This window comes from Arachis ipaensis, chromosome B10 (assembly GCF_059453495.1).
Source record: "Arachis ipaensis isolate K30076 ecotype BB chromosome B10, ASM5945349v1, whole genome shotgun sequence".
Taxonomy (NCBI): domain Eukaryota; kingdom Viridiplantae; phylum Streptophyta; class Magnoliopsida; order Fabales; family Fabaceae; genus Arachis; species Arachis ipaensis.
The window spans coordinates 101681267-101694538 of record NC_142435.1 but is presented as its reverse complement, the minus strand read 5'-3'; the positions used below and the strand labels follow the sequence as shown (position 1 = coordinate 101694538).

The 13272-nt window shown below is 38.4% G+C and overlaps 1 non-coding gene across 1 annotated transcript; it reads left to right on the top strand.

Annotated features, from left to right (window-relative positions):
- The first annotated feature begins 11411 nt into the window (after positions 1–11411).
- LOC148581102 (small nucleolar RNA R71) lies at positions 11412–11519 on the top strand. The gene has a single exon (XR_015899507.1). It is a non-coding gene; the product is annotated as a small nucleolar RNA R71 (small nucleolar RNA).
- Positions 11520–13272: the final 1753 nt, after the last annotated feature.

Below are 13272 nucleotides of genomic sequence, written 5' to 3'. Positions count from 1 at the left end.
GTAGGTAACCCATGGAAGTAGTTTATACCACTCCTTAGGGTTCTCTTGATTGCAGCTCCGCAAATACAACTATAATACCATGTTATCTGCAACATTGTTCCTAAAACATTATTTCGGGTGATGATCAAAGATTGGAACGAATAGTTACTATGCGTTCCATGTTCTGCCCGCAGCACCCGCACGACCTTGTGCGCTCGCATACCCCTTTCATTTTCCCTGTGTGCGTCCGCACACGACCTTGTGTGTTCGCACAGGTCCCTTTTCGAACGGTAATTCGAAAAGGAGGAGTGTTGCACTTCAGTTTCCAAACCACACCCGTTCTTCTTCTTTCCCATCTCTCTGAACGCAAGCACCACTACCCCAACCCCCAACCCCTCTCAGCCCTCCGTTCATGCCACCACACTGCAGGCGACTGCACCACCACACTGCCGTCACCCCTCCCTCTCTCCATCTCTCTCTTTCTTTTCCTTTTTCTCTCTCTTCTATATTCCCCTTTCTCTTCCCTGTACCATCCTACCTCAAACCCTCCTGTGCCAGCAACCCTAGGCTGTACCCTTCAGTCCAGCGGTAGCCACCAGCAGCGGTGGACCCCTGTGCCACTGCGCCCCTCTCCACCTCACCCTCACCTTCCTTCATCCTTTCCTCTCTTCTGCATTCCAGGTTCCAGTCCCTTCCTTATTCCCTGCCCTGTTTCATTTTTTCTTCTTCACTGCTGCATATTACTTGTTTCTTTTTAACTCTGTCTCTCATTTTGTTTTAGTAATTAGGTGGTTATATGCTAGATGACTTCTAATTTGTTGATTGAATATTGTTGATTGGTTGACTGATAAGGTGAATTTTGCTGAGACTGACTGTCACTGTGATTGAACTGTGACTGTTGCCATGTATGTTGACCTGTAAATGCTGTTTCCATACTCTACACATATTATGCTTGTTGAAATGCCTGAATGGGATTTTTGAATCCACTTCTGTGTCTGATCAACACAGATTTTGAATATTTTTCCATCCTGCATTGTTCATTTCATACTTGTTCAATTTTCTGTTGAATATGAATGCTGCCCGATATAACTTGGTTTATGCACTTTGTGTTAAGCTTGAACACCAATTTGAACTTGAAATTTTCAACTATATTTCTTCTGTTTGGTGTTCATTGTCCCTGTGCATATCACACTTCACTTGATGAATTGCTGGCTGGGCACTTAGTTGTTAATTTTTGTTGACACATCAAGCTAAAATTCATTCTGTTTGATGCATTTGCAAGTGCATAGCATGCTGATTTACTGCATTATGTACTGACGGCCATGCTTTTTGTTTTAACACTAAACTAGCTTAAAATTCATACATCTTGAAATCTGTTTGGTGCCTTTTGAAGCAGTACATACAATGTTTGTTTGATGAATTGATTAACTGCTTACTCATGTGTTCTTGAACATAGATGGTTGATGAGCGGATAATTTATACCCTTTTTGGCAGTGTTTTTAAGTAGTTTTTAGTATAATTTAGTTACTTTTTATTATATTTTTAGTAGTTTTTATTCAAAAATTACATTTCTGGGCTTTACTATGAGTTTGTTTATTTTTCTATAATTTCCGGTATTTTCTGGCGGAAATTGAGGGACCTGAGCAAAAATCTGATTCAGAGGCTGAAAAAGGACTGCAGATGCTGTTGGATTCTGACCCTCCTGCACTCGAAATAGATTTTCTCGAGCTACAGAAGTCAAACTGGCGCGCTCTCAATTGCGTTGGAAAGTAGACATCTTGGGCTTTCCAGAAATATGTAATAGTTCATACTTTTTCCGAAATTTGATCGCCCAAACCACCGTCCAAAGTCAGCCTAAAATTGTCTGGCGTAAAATGCCAGAACTGGCACCTTTTTCGGCGTTAAACGCCCATTCTGGCACCTGGAATGGCGTTTAACGCCAACTTTGGGCATATGAACGTGAAATCTTGAAAGCTTAGCCCAGGCACACACCAAGTGGGTCCCAGAAGTGGAATTCTGCACTATCTGCACTTAGTTACTCATTTTCTGTAAACCTAGGTTACTAGTCTAGTATAAAAACTACTTTTAGAGATTCAGTTGAGAACTTATGACATTTTTACACTTCATATTGTATTTCTGACAGCATGAGTCTCTAAATCCCATGGTTGGGGGTGAGGAGATCTGCTGTGTTTCAATAAATTAATGCAATTACTACTGTTTTTCATTCAATCACGCTTGATTCTATTCTAAGATACTCATTCGTACTTCAATTCGGAGAAGATGATGATCCGTGAAACTCATCATTATTCTCAAATCTATGAACGCATGCCTGACAACCATTCCATTCTATTTGAGCTCAACGTAGTCATTGGGCGACAGCTTTAATACGTATCTCTTTGGTTTCTGATCCACGGACCGAGTCCGGAGGTTAGAACCTTCGTGGTATAGGCTAGAACCAATTGGCAGCATTCCTGGGATCCAGAAAGTCTAAACCTTGTCGGTGGTATTCCGAGTAGGATCTGGAAAGGGATGACTGTAAAGAGCTTCAAGCCTACGAATGTGGGGCACAAGTGACAGTGTGCAAAAGGACAATGGTCCTATTCCGATTATAGCAGGAACCGACAGATGATTAGCCGTGCGGTGACTGAAAGAACTGAAGATTGATGGTTTAGAAGTTATAGTAAACTCTTGTTGCAAGTATAGTTACTAAACCAAGCAATCAACCTTTCTTACAAACGTTTTGGTTATCACAAGTAACAAACTCCTAAATAAATTGATAACCGAAGTATTTAAACCTCGGGTCATCTTCTCAAGGAACTGCAGGGAAGTATATTCTTATTATTGGTTATGAAGATTGTAAATTGGGGTTTTTAAGATGAGGAACAAGTAATTTAAATTGCAATTGAAATAAGTGAAAGATTGTAAAGTAAATAAATAACTGTAAAATAAACTTTTTGGCAAGGTATGAGAAATTAGAAGTCCTATCCTAGTTATCCTTATCAATGATGATGAAGATTGAATCTTAATTACACTCAGTTAGTCTTTACTTAAAGTAAAGAAAAGTCAAGTGACTAATTAGTTTGATTTTCAAATCGTAGTTAATCCCTAAGGAAAGATTGGGATTATTGAAGTTCAATTCAATTAGCAAAGATAACAATTATCAATCATGTTTGAGTTTGATAACTCCTGAGTTACTGATTTCTTAACCAAGACCAAAAAGGGAAAAAGTAAATGTACTGGAATAAAAATGCCTTCAGATTGGAAGCAACAGTAATATAAATAAAAGAAACAATTGTAAACTGAAATACCTCAAATAACATTAATTCAAAAGAGTAATCTGTAACATAGAAGAATTCATAAATTAAATTGAAAAGATAAATAAAAAGGGAATGTTGAACCTGATAGAAAGAGATAATCCTGAAAGCGAATAAAATCCTAAATCTAAATCCTCAGAGAGAGGAGAGAACCTCTTTCTCTAAAAACTACATCTAAAACTAAAATTGTGAAATTATGAGCTTCTTGATAAATGGATGTATTCCCCCACTTTATAGCCTCTAATCTGTGTTTTTCGGGCTGAAAACTGGGTTCAAAACAGCCCAGAAATCGCCCCCAGCGTATTCTGGTATGTTCAGGTCGCGGCAAAGTGACGCGGAGGCGTCATCCACGCGTTCGCGCGGATTGTAATTCGCAGATACGACGTGGGCGCGTCATTCACGCATTCACGTCCCAAAACATTAGCTTTCCAACGCAACTAGAACCGCATCGTTTGGACCTCTGTAGTTAAAGTTATAGTCGTTTGGACAGCTTAGCAGTTTCTCCAACTTCTTGTATTCCTTCCACTTTTGCATGCTTCCTTTCTATCCTCTGAGCCATTCCTGCCCTGTAATCTCTGAAATCACTTAACACACATATCAAGGCATCTAATGGTGATAAGAGAGGATTAATATTAGCAATATAAAGGCCAAAGAAGCATGTTTTCAATCATAGCAGAAAATCAGGAAGGAAGACATAAAGCATGCGATTAGTATGAATAAATGGGTAAAGAGTTGATAAAAACCACTCAATTGAGCACAAGATAAACCATGAAATAGTGGTTTATCAATCTCCCCACACATAAACATTAGCATGTCCTCATGCTTAGCTCAAGAGAAGCTATAAAGGTGAAGAGGAGTAGTAGAATGTATGAAATGCAACCTATCTATATGAATGCAACTACATGCAAAATGATTCTACCTACTTGGTTAAAAATAAATAAGTTCTCCAAGACAAACATGAATCAGATTTCACTAATTCAAATTATACAATAAAAGACAAGTATACTTGTAAGAAGATAGCTCATGAAAGCAGGGAACATAGAATCAAGTATTGAACCCTTACTGGTAATGTATATCATTCTAATCTCTCAAGTGTCTAGGGTTAATCACTCTATTCTTCTCTAATCATGCCTTCTAAACCTTGTTCTTCATCTAACCAATCAACAAAGTCTAAGATAGCGTAAAACTAATCAAAGATTCCCTGCTAAGATAGTAAAAAGTCCTATTTATACTAAACTAGTTACTAGGGTTTACAAAAATGAGTAAATGATGCAAAAATCCACTTCCGGGGCCCACTTGGTGTGTGCTTTGGATGAGCATTGAGCTTTATACGTGTAGAGGTCTTTCTTGGAGTTGAACGCCAATTTGTAACCTGTTTTTGGCGTTTAACTCCACTTTGCAACCTGTTTCTGGCGTTTGACTCTAGAATGCAGCATAGGACTGGCGTTCAATGCCGGTTTACGTCGTCTATCCTTAATTAAAGTATGGACTATTATATATTTCTGAAAAGCCCTGGATGTCTACCTTCCAACGCAATTGAGAACGTGCCATTTGGAGTTCTGTAGCTCCAGAAAATCCACTTTAAGTGCAGGAAGGTCAGAATCCAACAGCATCTGCAGTCCTTCTTCAACCTCTGAATCTGATTTTTGCTCAGGTCCCTCAATTTCAGCCAGAAAATACCTGAAATCACAGAAAAACACACAAAATCATAGTTAAGTCCAGAAATATGATTTTTTAATTAAAAACTAATAAAAATATACTAAAAACTAACTAAATCATACTAAAAATTATGTAAAATTAATGCAAAAAAGCGTATAATTTATCCGCTCATCACAACACCGAACTTAAATTGTTGCTTGTCCCCAAGCAACTGAAAATCAAATAGGATTAAAAAGAAGAGAATATACTATAAATTCCAAAATATCAATGAAACTTAGCTCCAATCAGATAAGCGGGAGTTGTAGCTTTTTGCCTCTTGAATAGTTTTGGCATCTCACTTTATCCATTGTGGTTCAGAATGATTGGCATCTATAGGAACTCAGAGTTCAGATAGTGTTATTGTTTCTCCTAGTTCAGTATGTTGATTCTTGAACACAGCTACTTTATGAGTCTTGGCCATGGCCCTAAGCACTTTGTTTTCCAGTATTACCACCGGATACATAAATGCCACAGACACATAACTGGGTGAACCTTTTCAGATTGTGACTCAGCTTTGCTAAAGTCCCTAATTAGAGGTGTCCAGGGTTCTTAAGCACACTCTTCTTTTGCTTTGGATCTCGACTTTAACCGCTCAGTCTCAAGTTTTCACTTGACACCTTCACGCCACAAGCACATGGTTAGGGACAGCTTGGTTTAGCCGCTTAGGCCAGGATTTTATTCCTTTAGCCCCTCCTATCCACTGATGCTCAAAGCCTTGGATCCTTTTTATTTACCCTTGCCTTTTGGTTTTAAGGGCTATTGGCTTTTTTCTCTTGCCTCTTGGTTTAAAGAGCTTTTGGCTTTTTCTGCTTGCTTTTTCTTTTTCTTTCTTTTTTTTCGCCATTTTTCTTTTTTTCCTTCTTTTTTTTTCTTTCACAAGCTCTTGTATTCACTGCTTTTTCTTGCTTCAAGAATCATTTTTATGATTTTTCAGATTATCAAATAACATGTCTCCTTTTCATCATTCTTTCAAGAGCCAACATATTTAACATTCATAAACATCAACTTCAAAAGATATATGCACTGTTCAAGCATACATTCAGAAAACAAAAAGTATTGCCACCACATCAAAATACTTAAACTAGTTTCAAGGATGAATTCGAAACCATGTACTTCTTGTTCTTTTGTAATTAAAACATTTTTCATTCAAGAGAGGTGATGGATTCATATTCATAACTTTAAGGCATATACACTTAGACACTAATGATCATGTAGTAAAGGCACAAACATAAATAACACATAAGGCTCAGAAACCAAAAAATAGAAAATAAATAGACAAGGAGATTAAGGAATGAGTCCACCTTAGTGAGGGTGGCGTCTTCCTCTCCTTGAAGAACCAATGGTGCTCTTGAGCTCCTCTATGTCTCTTCCTTGCCTTTGTTGCTCCTCCCTCATAGCTCTTTGATCTTCTCTTATTTCATGGAGGATGATGGAGTGCTCTTGATGCTCCACCCTTAGTTGTCCCATGTTGGAACTTAATTCTCCTAGGGAAGTGTTGATTTGTTCCCAATAGTTTTGTGGAGGGAAGTGCATCCCCTGAGACATCTCAAGGATTTCATGGTGAGGAATCTCCTCATGCTCATGTTGAGGTCCATGATCTCTTGTTTGCTCCATCCTTTTCTTAGTGATGGACTTATCCTCTTCAATGAGGATATCTCTCTCTATGTCAATTCCAGCTGAATTGCAGAGGTGGCATATGAGGTGAGGAAAGGCTAACCTTGTCCAAGTGGAGGACTTGTCAGCCACCTTGTAGAGTTCTTGAGGTATAATCTCATGAACTTCCACCTCTTCTCCAATCATGATACTATGGATCATGATGGCCCGTTCTATAGTAACTTCAAACGGGTTACTAGTAGGAATGATTGAGCGTTGAATGAACTCTAGCCATCCCCTAGCCACTAGTTTGAGGTCATGCCTTCTTAATTGAACCGGCTTGCCTCTTGAGTCAATTTTCCATTGAGCTCCTTCCTCACATATGTCTATGAGGACTTGGTCCAACCTTTGATCAAAGTTGATCCTTCTTGTGTAGGGGCGTACGTTCTCTTCCATCATTGGCAAGTTGAACGCCAGCCTTACATTTTTCGGACTGAAATCTAAGTATTTTCCCCAAACCATGGTAAGCCAATGCTTTGGATTTGGGTTCACACTTTGATCATGGTTCCTAGTGATCCATGCATTTGCATAGAACTCTTGAACCATTAGGATCCTGACTTGTTGAATGGGGTTGGCGAGAACTTCCCAACCTCTTCTTTGGATCTCAAGTCGGATCTCCGGATACTTATTCTTTTTTAGCATGAAAGGAACCTCAGGGATCACTTTCTTCTTGGCCACAACTTCATAGAAGTGGTCTTGATGGACCTTTAAGATGAATCTCTCCATCTCTCATGACTCAGAGGTGGAAGCAATTGCCTTCCCTTTTCTCTTTCTAGAGGTTTCTCTAGCCTTAGGTGCCATAAATGGTTATGGAAAAACAAAAAGCAATGCTTTTACCATACCAAACTTAAAATGTTTGCTCATCCCCGAGCAAAAGAAGAAAGAAAGAAGTAGAAGAAGAAGAGAAATGGAGGAGAGGGAGAGAGAGTAGGTTTCGGCCAAGTGGAAGAAGAGAAGGAATGAGGGGTTTATATAGAAGTGGGGAGGGGTTTAGGGTTCGGCCATTTAGGGTTAGGTTTGGGAGGAAAAATATTTTGAATTTGAAGGTAGGTGGGGTTTATGGGGAAGAGAAGATGGATGTGAGTGGTGAGGGGGTGATGGGAAAGAGTGATTGAAGTGATTGGTGAAGGGTATTTGGGTAAGAGAGTTATGAAAAGGTGTGAAGAGGAGAGAATATGGTTAGGTGGGGATCCTGTGGGGTCCACAGATCCTGAGGTGTCAAGGATTTTTCATCCCTGCACCCTTTAGATGTGTAAAACGCCCTATACATGCAATCCTGGCGTTTAACGCCAGACTGCTGCCTGTTTCTGGCGTTTAAACACCAGACTGTTCTCCTCCAGGGTGTGCTATTTTTCATTCTATTTTTCACTCTATTTTTGATTTTTCAGTAGTTTTTGTGACTCCACATGATCATCAACCTAATAAAACACAAAATAATAAATAAAATAAAATTGATTAAATAACATTGGGTTGCCTCCCAACAAGTGCTTCTTTAATGTCAATAGCTTGACAGTGAGCTCTCATGGAGCCTCACAGATGTTCAGAGCATTGTTGGAACCTCCCAACACCAAACTTAGAGTTTGAATGTGGGGGTTCAACACCAAACTTAGAGTTTGGTTGTGGCCTCCCGACACCAAACTTAGAGTTTGACTGTGGGGGCTTTGGTTGACTGGTGCACGAATTGTGAATCACACTTTTCACAACGCGTACCACTAACCAGCAAGTGCACTGGGTCGTCCAAGTAATACCTTACGTGAGTAAGGGTCGAATCCCACGGAGATTGTTGGTTTGAAGCAATCTATGGTTATCTTGTAAATCTTAGTCAGGAAGTCAATTATGTTTATCAGTTGAATTGCGAATAACCAAGAGAGCATAAATTAAAGGTTACTTGTTGTGCAGTAATGGAGAATATATTGGAGTTTTGGAGATGCTTTGTCCTCTGAATCTCTGCTTTCCTCTGTCTTCTGATTCACGCACGCACGTCCTCCTATGGCAAGCTGTGTGTTGGTGGATCACCGTTGTCAATGGCTACCTTCCATCCTTCCAGTGAAAACTACGCTCACGCGCTCTGTCACAGCACGGCTAATCACCGGTTGGTTCTCGATCCGGTTGGAATAGGATTTACTATCCTTTTGCGTCTGCCACTAACGGCCAGCCTTTAGGAGTTTGAAGCTCGTCACAGTCATTCAATCATTGAATCCTACTTGGAATACCACAGACAAGGTTTAGACTTTCCGGATTCTCATGAATGCCGCCATCAGTTCTAGCTTATACCACGGAGATTCTGATTTAGGAATCTAAGAGATACTCATTCAATCAGATATAGAACGGAGGTGGTTGTCAGGCACACGTTCATGGTTTGAGGAAGGTGATGAATGTCACGGATCATCACCTTCATCACAGTTAAGTGCGAATGAACATCTTAGATAGGAACAAGCATGTTTGAATGGAAAACAGAAATACTTGCATTAATTCATTGAGACACAGCAGAGCTCCTCACCCCCAACAATGGAGTTTAGAGACTCATGTCGTCAGAGAATACAAAGTTTAGATCTAAAATGTCATGAGATACAAAATAAGTCTCTAAAAGTTGTTTAAATACTAAACTAGTAGCCTAGGGTTACAAAATATGAGTAGACTATGATGGATGATGCAGAGATCCACTTCTGGGGCCCACTTGGTGTGTGCTGGGCTGAGACTTAAGCAATTCACGTGCAGAGGCCATTTGTGGAGTTGAACGCCAGTTTTTATGCCAGTTTGGGCGTTCAACTCCAGCTTTTGATCCTTTTCTGGCGCTGGACGCCAGAATTGGGCAGAGAGCTGGCGTTGAACGCCAGTTTACGTCGTCTATCCTTGTGCAAAGTATGGACTATTATATATTGCTGGAAAGCCCTGGATGTCTACTTTCCAACGCAATTGAAAGCATGCCATTTCGAGTTCTGTAGCTCCAGAAAATCCACTTTGAGTGCAGGTAGGTCAGAATCCAACAGCATCAGCAGTCCTTTTTCAGCCTGAATCAGATTTTTGCTCAGCTCCTTCAATTTCAGCCAGAAAAATACCTGAAATTACAGAAAAACACACAACTCATAGTAAAGTCCAGAAATATGAATTTTTCCTAAAAACTAATAAAAATAGACTAAAAACTAACTAAAACATACTCAAAACTATATGAAATTATCCCCAAAAAGCGTATAAAATATCCGCTCATCATTGACTCTGCAGTCAGAGAAGCTTTTCATGCTTTCTCTCCATGGTTACAAAAGGAGATCCTTGAGTTTTAATCACAAGGTTGTCCTCATTCAGTTGAAGGATCAATTCTCCTCTGTCCACATCAATAACAGCTCTTACTGTGGCTAGGAAAGGTGTTCCAAGGATGATGGATTCATCCTCATCCTTCCCAGTGTCTAGGATTATGAAATCAGGAGGGATGTAAAGGCCTTTAACCTTTACTAGCACATCCTCTACTTGTCTATAAGCCTATTTTCTTGAGTTGTCTGCCATCTCTAATGAGATTCTGGCAGCTTGCACCTCAAAGATTCCTAGTTTCTCCATTACAGAGAGTGGCATGAGGTTTATCCCTGATCCAAGGTCACATAGAGCCTTCTCAAAGGTCATGGTGCCTATGGTACAAGGTATTAAGAACTTTCCAGGATCCTGTTTCTTCTGAGGCAATGTCAGTTGATCCAGATCACTCAGTTCATTGATGAGCAAGGGAGGTTCATCTTCCCAAGTCTCATTACCAAATAATTTGGCATTCAGCTTCATGATTGCACCAAGGTACTTGGCAACTTGCTCTTCAGTGACATCTTCATTCTCTTCAGAAAAAGAATACTCATCAAAGCTCATGAATGGCATGAGGAGGTTCAATGGAATCTCTATGGTCTCTAGATGAGCCTCAGATTCCTTTAGTTCCTCAGAGGGAAACTCCTTGTTGATCACTAGACGTCCCAGGAGGTCTTCCTCACTGGGATTCACGTCCTCTCCCTCCCTTGTAGGTTCGGCCATGATGGTTAAATCAATGGCCTTGCACTCTCTTTTTGGATTCTCTTCTGTATTGCTTGGGAGAGTACTAGGAGGGATTTCAGTGACTCTTTTACTCAGCTGGCCCACTTGTGCCTCCAGATTTCTAATGGAAGACCTTATTTCATTCATGAAACTTAAAGTGGCCTTAGATAGATCAGAGACTATATTTGCCAAGCTAGATGGATTCTGCTCAGAACTCTCTGTCTTTTGCTGAGTGGATGATGGAAAAGGTTTGCTATTGCTAAATTTGTTTCTTCCACCATTGTTAAAGCCTTGTTGAGGATTTTGTTGATCCTTCAATGAAAAATTAGGATGATTTCTCCATGAGGGATTATAGGTGTTTCCATAGGGTTCACCCATGTAATTCACTTCTGCTATTGCAGGGTTCTCAGGATCATAAGCTTCTTCTTCAGAAGATGCCTCTTTAGTACTGTTAGATGATTCCTTCAATCCATTCAGACTCTGAGAGATCATATTGACTTGCTGAGTCAATATTTTATTCTGAGCCAATATGGCATTCAGAGTATCAATTTCAAGAACTCCCTTCCTTTGAGGCGTCCCATTATTCACAGGATTCCTTTCAGAAGTGTACATGAACTGGTTATTTTCAACCATGTCAATGAGTTCTTGAGCTTCTGCAGGCGTTTTCTTTAGGTGAATGGATCCACATGCAGAATGGTCCAATGACATCTTAGATAATTCAGACAGACCATCATAGAATATACCTAGGATGGTCCATTCTGAAAGCATGTCAGAAGGACACTTTTTTGTCAGTTCCTTATATCTCTCCCAAGCTTCATAGAGGATTTCACCTTCTTTCTGTCTGAAGGTTTGAACATCCACTCTAAGCTTACTAAGCTTTTGAGGAGGAAAGAACTTGGATAAGAAAGCCGTGACCAGCTTATCCCAAAAGTTCAGGCTATCTTTAGGTTGAGAGTCCAACCATACTCTAGCTCTGTCTCTTACAGCAAACGGGAAAAGCATAAGCATGTAGACCTCGGGATCAACCCCATTGGTCTTAACAGTATCACAGATCTGCAAGAATTCAGTTAAGAACTGAAAAGGATCTTCTGATGGAAGTCCATGAAACTTGCAATTCTGTTGCATCAGAGAAACTAATTGAGGCTTAAGCTCAAAATTGTTTGCTCTAATGGCAAGAATTGATATGCTTCTTCCATGTAAATTGGAATTAGGTGCAGTAAAGTCACCAACCATCTTTCTTGCATTGTTATTATTTTCGGCCATGTCTCCTTCTTTTTCGAAAATTTCTGTCAGATTTTCTCCAGAGAGTTGTGCTTTAGCTTCCCTTAGCTTCCTCTTCAGAGTCCTTTCAGGTTCAGGATCAGCTTCAACAAGAATGTTCTTATCCTTGTTCCTGCTCATATGAAAAAGAAGAAAACAGAAAAGAAAATATGGAATCCTCTATGTCACAGTATAGAGATTCCTGTATGTGATTAGAAGAGAAGAATAAAAGGAGGGGAAGAGAAAAACTCGAACACAGAGAGGAAGATGATGTTCGAATTTTGGGTGGAAGAGAAGTGTTAGTAGATGAATAAATAATTAGAAGGAGATGAGAGAGAGAGAATTTCGAAAATTAATTAAATTTAAAATAAAATTTAAAGTTAAATTTCGAAAATTAAAATTGAAATCAAATTGAATTAAAAATTAAAATAATTAGTTAAATAAAAAAATATTTTTGAAAAAGAGGGAAGGGATTTTCGAAAATTAGAGAGAGAATTAGTTAGGTAGTTTTGAAAAAGATAAGAATCAAACAAAAAGTTAAGTGGTTAATTGAAAAAGATTTGAAAATCAGATTTTGAAAAAGATAAGAAGTTAAAAAAAAAAGATTTTGAAATCAAATTTTGAAAAAGATACGATTGAAATTTAAAAAGATGTGATTGAAACAAAAAGATAGGATTGATTGAAAAAGATTTGAAAAGAAATTTAAAAAGATTTGATTTTGAAAATTAAAGTTGATTACTTGACTAACAAGAAACTAAAAAGATATGATTCTAGAGTTTAAAGATTGAACCTTTCTTACTAGGCAACAAACTTAAAAATTTTGAATCAATCACATTAGTTGTTAGCATTAATTTCGAAAATATGAAATAAAAATAAGAAAAAAATTTTGAAAATCAATTTGAAATTTTCGAAAATTATGAAAGAAAAATAAAAAAGATTTGATTTTTGAAAAAGATTTGAAAAAGATAAGGTTTTTAAATTGAAAATTTGATTTGACTCATAAGAAACAACTAAATTTTAAAAAGTTTTCAAAAAGTCAACTCAAATTTTTGAAATTTATGAGTGAAATAAGGGAAAGATATTTTTTTGATTTTTGAATTTTTAATGATGAAAGAGAAAAACACAAAATTGAAACAAATCATGAAAATTATGGATAAAAACACCTAATGCATGCAAGAACACTTTGAATGTCAAGATGAACACCAAGAACACTTTGAATGTCAAGATGAACACCAAGAACTTATTTTTGAAAATTTTTTAGAAAAGAAAAACCTACAAGACACCAAACTTAAAAATTTTTAATAGTTGAGACACTAACAAATTGAGAATGTATATGGAAAACAAGAAAAGACACAAAACAAGA